Raw genomic sequence first — 8,048 nt, forward strand, 5'->3', positions numbered from 1 at the left:
GTCCAAGCTCTTCTGGCTTTCATAGTTTGCACTGAAAAGTCAGCTGTAATCCTAATGGGTTTTCCTTTTTGTGTGACTTGTTTCTCTCTTGCAGCTTTCAGTATTGTCTCTTTGTTCTGTACATTTAGTGTTTTTACTGTGATGTGCCGTGGAGAGTTTCTTTTCTGGTCCTATTAGTTTGGTGTTCTTTATGATTCTTGTATTTGTATAGGCATGTCTTTCTTTAATTTTGGGAAATTTTCTTCCCCGATTCTGTTGAAGATCTGGTCCATGCCATTATCTTGGGATTCTTCTCCTTCCTGTATGCCTATGATTCGGTAATTTGGTCTTTTTATGGTGTCACACAATTCCTGCATATTCCATTCTTGTGCTTTCTTAAATTTTTCATAATCTTTTCTTGAGTGGTCCAGTTCGTCCACTTTGTCTTTCACTCTTGGTACTCTATTTTCCATTTCGTTCATCCTATTGGTGAGGCTTTCTCCTGTCATTTCTAATTGTCTTATGGAGTGTTTCACTTCGTTCTTTATTTCAGCCTGAGTATTCTTCAATATTTCTAGCTCTTTTCTGAATTCATTCAGAAGTTTATCCCTATCTTCCTTCAGCTCTATGATTACCTTGTTTGTGTGTTCTTTAAATTCACAGGACTGTTGGTACTTGGTGGGGATATGCTATTTGGTTTTTTTATGTTATTATTTTTTCTCTGTGACTTTGACATGTAGATTTCTTTTGTAGTTTCTGATTCTTGTGTGAGACTCAAGCCTTCGAGTTTAGGTCTGTGTCTTTTTGTAAACTTTATGTGTCTTTGTGGTTTAATTTTTGGGCATGAGAAGCTGGTTCGTCTAAACTTCCGGTTCTCTCTTTTGATTTTATATTGGAGTGGCCAGATTGCTTTTGTCTTCAGGAGCTCCCACAGAGGCCCAAGTTAGATGAGGATCAGATGCTCTCAGGCTTTCTCCTAAGGTCTGGATCCCTCCAGGAAAGACCTTGGCCTCAGGAATTGGGGGTTGGACTCTCCTGGGAGCAGGGCCCAGGAAATGTGCTGGTCTAGGGCAGCTGGTGGCTGTGCTACCCAGAGATGCAAAGGGAGATGGGGGCAGGAAGAGGTCCAAAGGGCTCCTGGGGACTGCACTGAGGAGCTGGGTTAGTCTGGATGCAAAGGATCAGGAAGCTGAAAGGTCAGCCTGTGAGTCTAGGAAAGAGGCTGGTGGGTTGTGCAGCCCAGGGAAGCAGAGGGAGGCGAGGGCATGGCCAGGCCCAGAGGGCTCCTGGGCATCCCAGAAGGAACTGGGTTAGTCTGGATGCAAAGGATCAGGAAGCAGTGGTGGGTCCCCTGGTGTCTGGGGCACCAAGACAAGGAGTGGGACAGGACCTAGGCTAGGAGGAGAGAGGGGCCGGGGAGATGGGAGGGTGAATGAGGTGGGGGGAGTCAAGGCAGAGGGCGTGATTGACTTACCCAGAGAGAGGCCTGCGTGTTGGGTGGTGCAGGCCCAGGAAGCAGAGGCCGGTATTATTCTTAATGAAGATCCTTTTCCTTCTTTTTATGGCCCCATCGTGTTTAGATCGCCATATACTGTCTAGTTTCTAATGCCCTTTCTCGTAATAATGTACATCTTCTGAAGGAAATTGTGTCAGCTTCTTTCCAGACAGACTGCAGCAGTATTTATCATTATTTTATTATTACTGTGTTTAACAGAAGAGATGAACAGAGACACAGTTCAGGCCATTAACCAGGCATGAGCCTCCAGCCATTTATTTTTCTTCTTCAGGCAGCCTTAGAAACTTTTCCAACCTGAATTAGACATTGTTACCTGTATACCTGTATACCCAATACGTGGATTAAAGACACATCTGGATTTTTAATTTCTCATGAAATCAGAATACATGGAACCTAAGTTTACTGAAACTTATGAAAGCTTCTTTGTCAAAACATCATCTAGTGAGAATCCAGAACTAAGGGCAGAAGATGAGCATCTTTCAGGAAAAAAAGCTTGAGCTGGCTGTAAAAACTGGCAGTACAGCACAGTGGAAGGGGAGAAGTCTGGCAGAGTTCCCCTTAATTGAGGCTGTTAGTTTCACAAAGAGCAATTAAAGTAGCAACAGAGAGCGCATCCTTAGGAGGCTGGTAGGAAAAGAAACACGAAGTGAATCATTACAAGCAGTCAAGTGGAACCAGAATGGAGCACCTTTAAGAGGATTTTTTTTTTTTTCGGTCTTTTTGAGACAGGGTCTCCTGTATCCCTAACCCCAGCTGTCCTGGAACTCACTGTGTAGACCAGGCTGGCCTTGAACTCACAGAGATTCGCCTGCCTCTGCCTCCTGAGTGCTGGGATTAAAGGTGTGAGTCACAATGCCCGGCTTTTTTTTTTTTTTTTATTTTAAAGATTTATTTTTACCTCTTTCTTTTTCTCTGTCTTTGTGTCTCTGTGTGTCTGTCTGTTTCTCTCTCTCTCTCTTCTTCTCTCTCTCTTTCTCTGTCTCTCTGTCTCTCTCTTTGTCTCTCTCTTTCTCTCTGTCATGTGTGTGTGGGTGCTGTGGAGACCAGAATCAGTCATTGGATCTTCTCCAGCTGGAGTTACAGGTAGTTGAGAACTGCCCAAAGTGGGTGCTGGGAATCAAACAGATGCTTAGAAAGAGCAGGAAGTGTTCTTAATCACTGAGTCATTTCTCCAACCTTCAATTAAAGACATTTTTAACAGACATTTTAAGCATAGAGGCTAATAGAGATAATCAGGAAAAGAATAAGACATACCCACGTGTGGGTATGGGTATGGGCTTCTCAAAGGAGACTCAGCTTTCTTTACAAAGGGTCTATATAGCCAGGTGTGGTGGTGTATGCCTTTAATCCCAGAATTTGGGAGGCAGAGGCTGGTGGATCTCTGTGAGATTGAGGCTAGCCTCTTCTACATAGAGAGTTCAAGGCCAGCTAGAGCTTCAGGGAGATTCTATCTCAAAAAAAAAAAAAAAAAAAAAAAAAAAGGGTACATGTAGGATTTAGGATTTTGGAGGCTCTCAGGTTACATCTGTAAAGGGTGTTAAAAAAAACCCTCTCCTTTTATAACATTGCTCAGGGTGTATCTTACAAAAGGTTAAAAGTTAAAGAATTTCTTCATATAAGCAAATTTGTAAGATGGGTTGGGGGTTTAGTTTTACAAATGAGATGAGAATGCTAGAAGCTCAATGTTTTATACCATTTGGCCCTAAGTTAGTACATTTCATTTATTGTTCTTGTTAGGGTGTCCTTTGGAAAACATACATTGTCTCCACACACTTTTCTCCCTGTGTCATCACTGCTATTTCCATCCTTCCTTAGCTCCACTCGCTGTAGCCATCCTCAGCAGACTTCATATCCCTGGCATCTCTAACTTCCTGACTTCACTTACACAGTTTCACACATCTCTCTCTGTGGTGTTGTCCATGGGGATTCTGACCATGTCACACGTTGACTGGCCTCCTAGGCTTTCCTTTGGAATCTTGAGGCTTTCCTTGGAATCACCCCACAACTCTTGCATTCAGTACGCGTGCCAAACCAGCATCACATTGCAATGTCAAGGCCTGCCTCTAGCTCGAGATGTGGCTCTAGGCCCACCAGGAATATGGCTGCATTGGTTTCTGTTGCCTGAATGGCTGAAGATAGCTCCAGCAAACAGGGATGCCCTGTAGCTCTCTCCTTTAAAAAAAAAAAAAAAAAAAAAAAAAAAAAAAAAAAAAGCCGGGGGAGGGGCGCCCGCAAAGCACTGACTGTCCTTGCAAGAGGACCCGGGTTCGATTCCCAGCACCCACATGGAGGCTATGAACCGTGCTTAACTCCAGTTCCAGGGGAATCTGATGACCTCTTCTGACCTCTATGGGCACTGCACGACACGGGTGCGTTCACATACATGCAGGCAATGCACTCATACACATAAAATAAATAATAAAATATTTTTAAAAAAAGAGTCCTTCAAGGGCTGGAGAGATGGCTCAGCAGTTAAGAGCACTGGCTGTTCTTGCAGAAAACCGGGGTTTGAATCCCAGCACCCACATGGCAGCTAACAGCTGTCCTTAACTCCAGTCCCAGGGGATCCGACAGCCTCTTCTGTCCTCCGTGGGCATTGCATGACACAGGTGCACTTACCTACATGCAGGCAATACACACATACACATAAAATAAAAATGATAAATAAAATGCTTTAAAAAAAGACTTCTTAAAAAAAAAGAATCCTTCAAATTTATGCCTTACTACTTTGAGACTTTGATTTTGTGGTATTATATTTTGCTATATTTAGTGTGTGTGTGTGTGTGTGTGTGTGTGTGTACAGATATGAGCTTGACATGGTGTGCCTGTGGAGGTCAGAGGACAACGTGTAGGAGTTGGTTCTCTCCTTTCACTATTCGGGTCTTGGGGCTCCAAATCAGGTCTTCAGGCTTGGCAGTAAGCACCTTTACCTGCTAATCCATCTTTCTGGCATTTGTTTATTTATTTATTTATTTATTTAAAACTTTTTTTTTTTTTGAGACAGGGTCTCATATCATATAGCCCAGACTGGCTTTGAACTTGCAATGTATGTGAGACTGGCCTTGAACTGTTTTTTTTTTTTTTTTTGGTCTTTTTGAGACAGTCCTGGAACTTGCTTTGTAGACCCAGCTACTCACAGACATCCACCTGCCTCTGCCTCCCGAGTGCTGGGACTAAAGGCGTGCACCACCACACCCGGCTGGTCTTGAACTCTTAACTGATTCTCCTGTTTCTACCTCCCAAGTGCTGGGATTACATGTATGCTATGTCCAGCTCTATCTAGATTTTGATGGGTGGAGTCCAAATGACTTTTGAGATGCCTCCAAGACATTTTTCCTATCATCTTGATGCAAAGTACTTGGCTTTACAAAAAATTTAATGATGCTAATCTATTCAGCAACTTCATGTTGATGAAGTTTTAATTATTTTATATTTAAAAATTTTCATTTTTAGTTTTTTTCTTTTTTTTGGTCTTTTTTGAGACAGGGTGTCTGGTAGCCGCAGCTGGCCTGGATTCTCTATGGAGATCAGGCTGGCCTTGAACTCACAGAGATCTGCCTGCCTCTGTTTCCTGCGTGCTGGGACTAAAGGCTTGTGCCACCACGCCCGGCGTGATTTTTAGTTTTTAAACTCAGGAACTAATGTATTATGTTTGAGAGAAAGATAGCAAGGCAGGCAAACTTTAAATTTCAGCAGCTGCCCGGAGAAGGGAGTTGGGGAAGAGGAAGAGATAACCATGCCTTTTGAGTTAGACAAGTTTGACAATGGAGGTCAGCAAAAAGCTATATAAGCAGGTCTTCAGAGAAAGAATGAGAATGTTCAAAGTGTCAGGGAATGCTTAGGAATTTGACTGGCATCTGAAACAGAGATAGGGCAGGCATAGTGGCACTTTAATCCAGCATTCTGGAGCCAGAGGCAGGCAGATCTCTGTGAGATAGAGGCCAGCCTGGTCTACATAGTAAAGTGTGCCAGTAGTTCCAGCTTCTCTTATTCTCCCTCTTCCTGTTCCAGGCGAGCTGTGGCCTGTTCCAGGTGAGCTGTGGCTACAGGGAGACCATCTAAAAAAAACCAAAATAAATAGATAAATAATTTTAAAAAGAAATAGAAAGAGGAAAGGGGGGGGCATTAAGCAAGATGGCTCAGTGGGTAAAGGCATTTGCTACCAAGTTTGGTGACCTGAGTTTAATTCTGGGGATCTACATGGTGGAAGGAGAGAACTGACTCCTGGAAGCTGTGCTGACTTCCATGTGTACCCCCCCCATAAATAAGTCAATGTTAAAAAAGAAAGTGGAGAAAGGAGAGAGAAGGGGGAGAATGAGGGAAGCTGGAAGTACTGGCACACTTTACTATGCCCATCCAGAATTTCATTGCTTAGGGTTATACAATGCTTCATTTATATGACTATGCTGTGCTTTATTTATTGACTTATCTGTTAGTAGACATTTGGGTTGCTTCCATTTCTAGGCCATTATGGATAGGATTCAAGTCCAGGGGACCCCAGACCCAGAAACCATAAGGCCCCTAGAAGGAACTAAGTCAGCCAACTACCAGCCACCAGCAACCTGACAAATAAGCTCCAGGAGCTTGTGATCCAGTGCACTGTGATCACCAGAGCATGCTCCACAGCCTGACAAACAGGTTTCCCAAGTCCTGTAGCTGCAATGGGTTCCTGGAACCCTGTAATTGTAAAAACATATTTTAGAGTAGATGTTTTCCTTGATAAGTTTCGCCAGGTACAGACCCCACACCCTCCCTGAACAGCCCCAAAACTGCAGAAAAATATGCTCTCTTTCCGCATTCTTTTCCCTTTAGAAGCTACCTTCTGCAGCCATTAGGCTGCTGGTTTCACTCACTCCTGAGTTGCGTCCTAGCACAGCTAACCCCCAAATAAACTCTCACTTTGCCAGAGTCCTCTCTGTTTCTGTTTTGTGGCAGTCCCGACCTCTGCCACCTTTTTAATCTAACAATTATGAATAATGCTTTGATGAACATTAATGTGCCAGTACCTTTGTGATCTTGCTTAAATTTCTTCTGTGTGTACATCCAGAAACTGAATTGTTTGGATCATATTATAATTCTATTTTTAGTCTCTTACCTGTGAGAGAGAGAGGGAGTGTGTGTGTGTGTGTGTGTGTGTGTGTGTGTGTGTGTGTGTGTATGTGTGTATGCGCATATGAAGGCCAAAGACTGACACTGGGTGTCTTCCTTGATCACTCTCCACCTTATCTTTTGAGGCAGGGTCTTTTAACAGGGTGTTCACTGGTTGAGTAGAGTGGCTGGCTAGCGAGCTCCTGCTATCTACCTGTCTCTACACCCCACCAACACTAAGGTTATAAATGTGTGAGACCATGCCCAGCTTTGTCTTTTTTACGTGGATGCTGAGGATCTGAACTCAGGTCCTCATGCTTACTGACTGAGCCGTCTCCCCAGCACCTATTTCTAATTTTTGAGGGACCTCCATAGAGTTCGTGGCAAGAGACTACATCTACAAATGCTGATTGACTGATGAGACCTTCAGTGATGTGCAGAAGTTGGAACATTTCAAGTCCAGAAACTAATTATCTTAGGGTATCTTTAGCCCCTCATTAGCCATTTATTGCTCATTTCTTTTTGTGACTTAATATCCTTGTAACTATGGACTGTAGGGACAGATTCTTAGCTTCTACCAACTCAAAAGTTAAGAATATCATCAGATAGCATCTAGGCTGATAGCAGAGGTCGCCTTGCTTTGCTGTAACTTGTCTGCCTCACATTCTCATGAATGTTTTGAGAAGTGTCTTGTTTTATGACTGTCCTTAAATTATTTTTTACAGATTATATTTATTTGTTCATATTTACTTAAGTGTTTGTGTATGTGTGTGATGCATCTGTGGAGATCAGAGGACAACTTTTGGGAATCAGTTCTCTCCTTCTACCATGTGGAGCCCAGGGATCAAACTCAGGTTGCCAGGCTTGGTGGCAAGCACATTTACCCATTGAGTGATCTCACTGGTCTGATTTATGACTTTCTTTGTTCTGTTGTTGTAAAAATTTGGTGAAACTACTGTTACATTGGAACATGGAATTTGAAGTATGTGTTCCCTGGCTCTGGTCACTCATATTTGGCTCCAAATAAATGATCTTTTTAAAAATCTTGTCTTAGTTTGTTTCTCCATTGCTGTGACAAAACACTCTGACCAATACCAACTTGGGGAGGAAAGGGTTTATTTAGGTTACATATCCCGGGTCACAGTTCATCAGTGAGCCCAAGGTAGGAACTCAGGGAAGGAACCTGGAAGCAGGAGCTGGAGCACAGGCCATGGAGGAACACTGCTTACTGGCTTGCTCCCCTGGCCCCTGCTCAGCCTCTTTTAGGCAACATAGGCCCACCTGCCCAGGGGTGGTACCACCCACAGTGGGCTGGGCCCTCCCACATCACTCAACAATCAAGAAGGTGCCCCATGGACATAGCCATAGGCCAGTCCAATGGAGGCAATGCCCCAATTGAGGCTTCCTCAACTCGGGTGTGTCAAGTTGATACTAACCTATCTGGTACATACCTCTTTTCAGGTGA

This window comes from Nannospalax galili, unplaced genomic scaffold, assembly GCF_000622305.1.
Source record: "Nannospalax galili isolate Female #2095 unplaced genomic scaffold, S.galili_v1.0 scaffold762, whole genome shotgun sequence".
Taxonomy (NCBI): Eukaryota; Metazoa; Chordata; class Mammalia; order Rodentia; family Spalacidae; genus Nannospalax; species Nannospalax galili.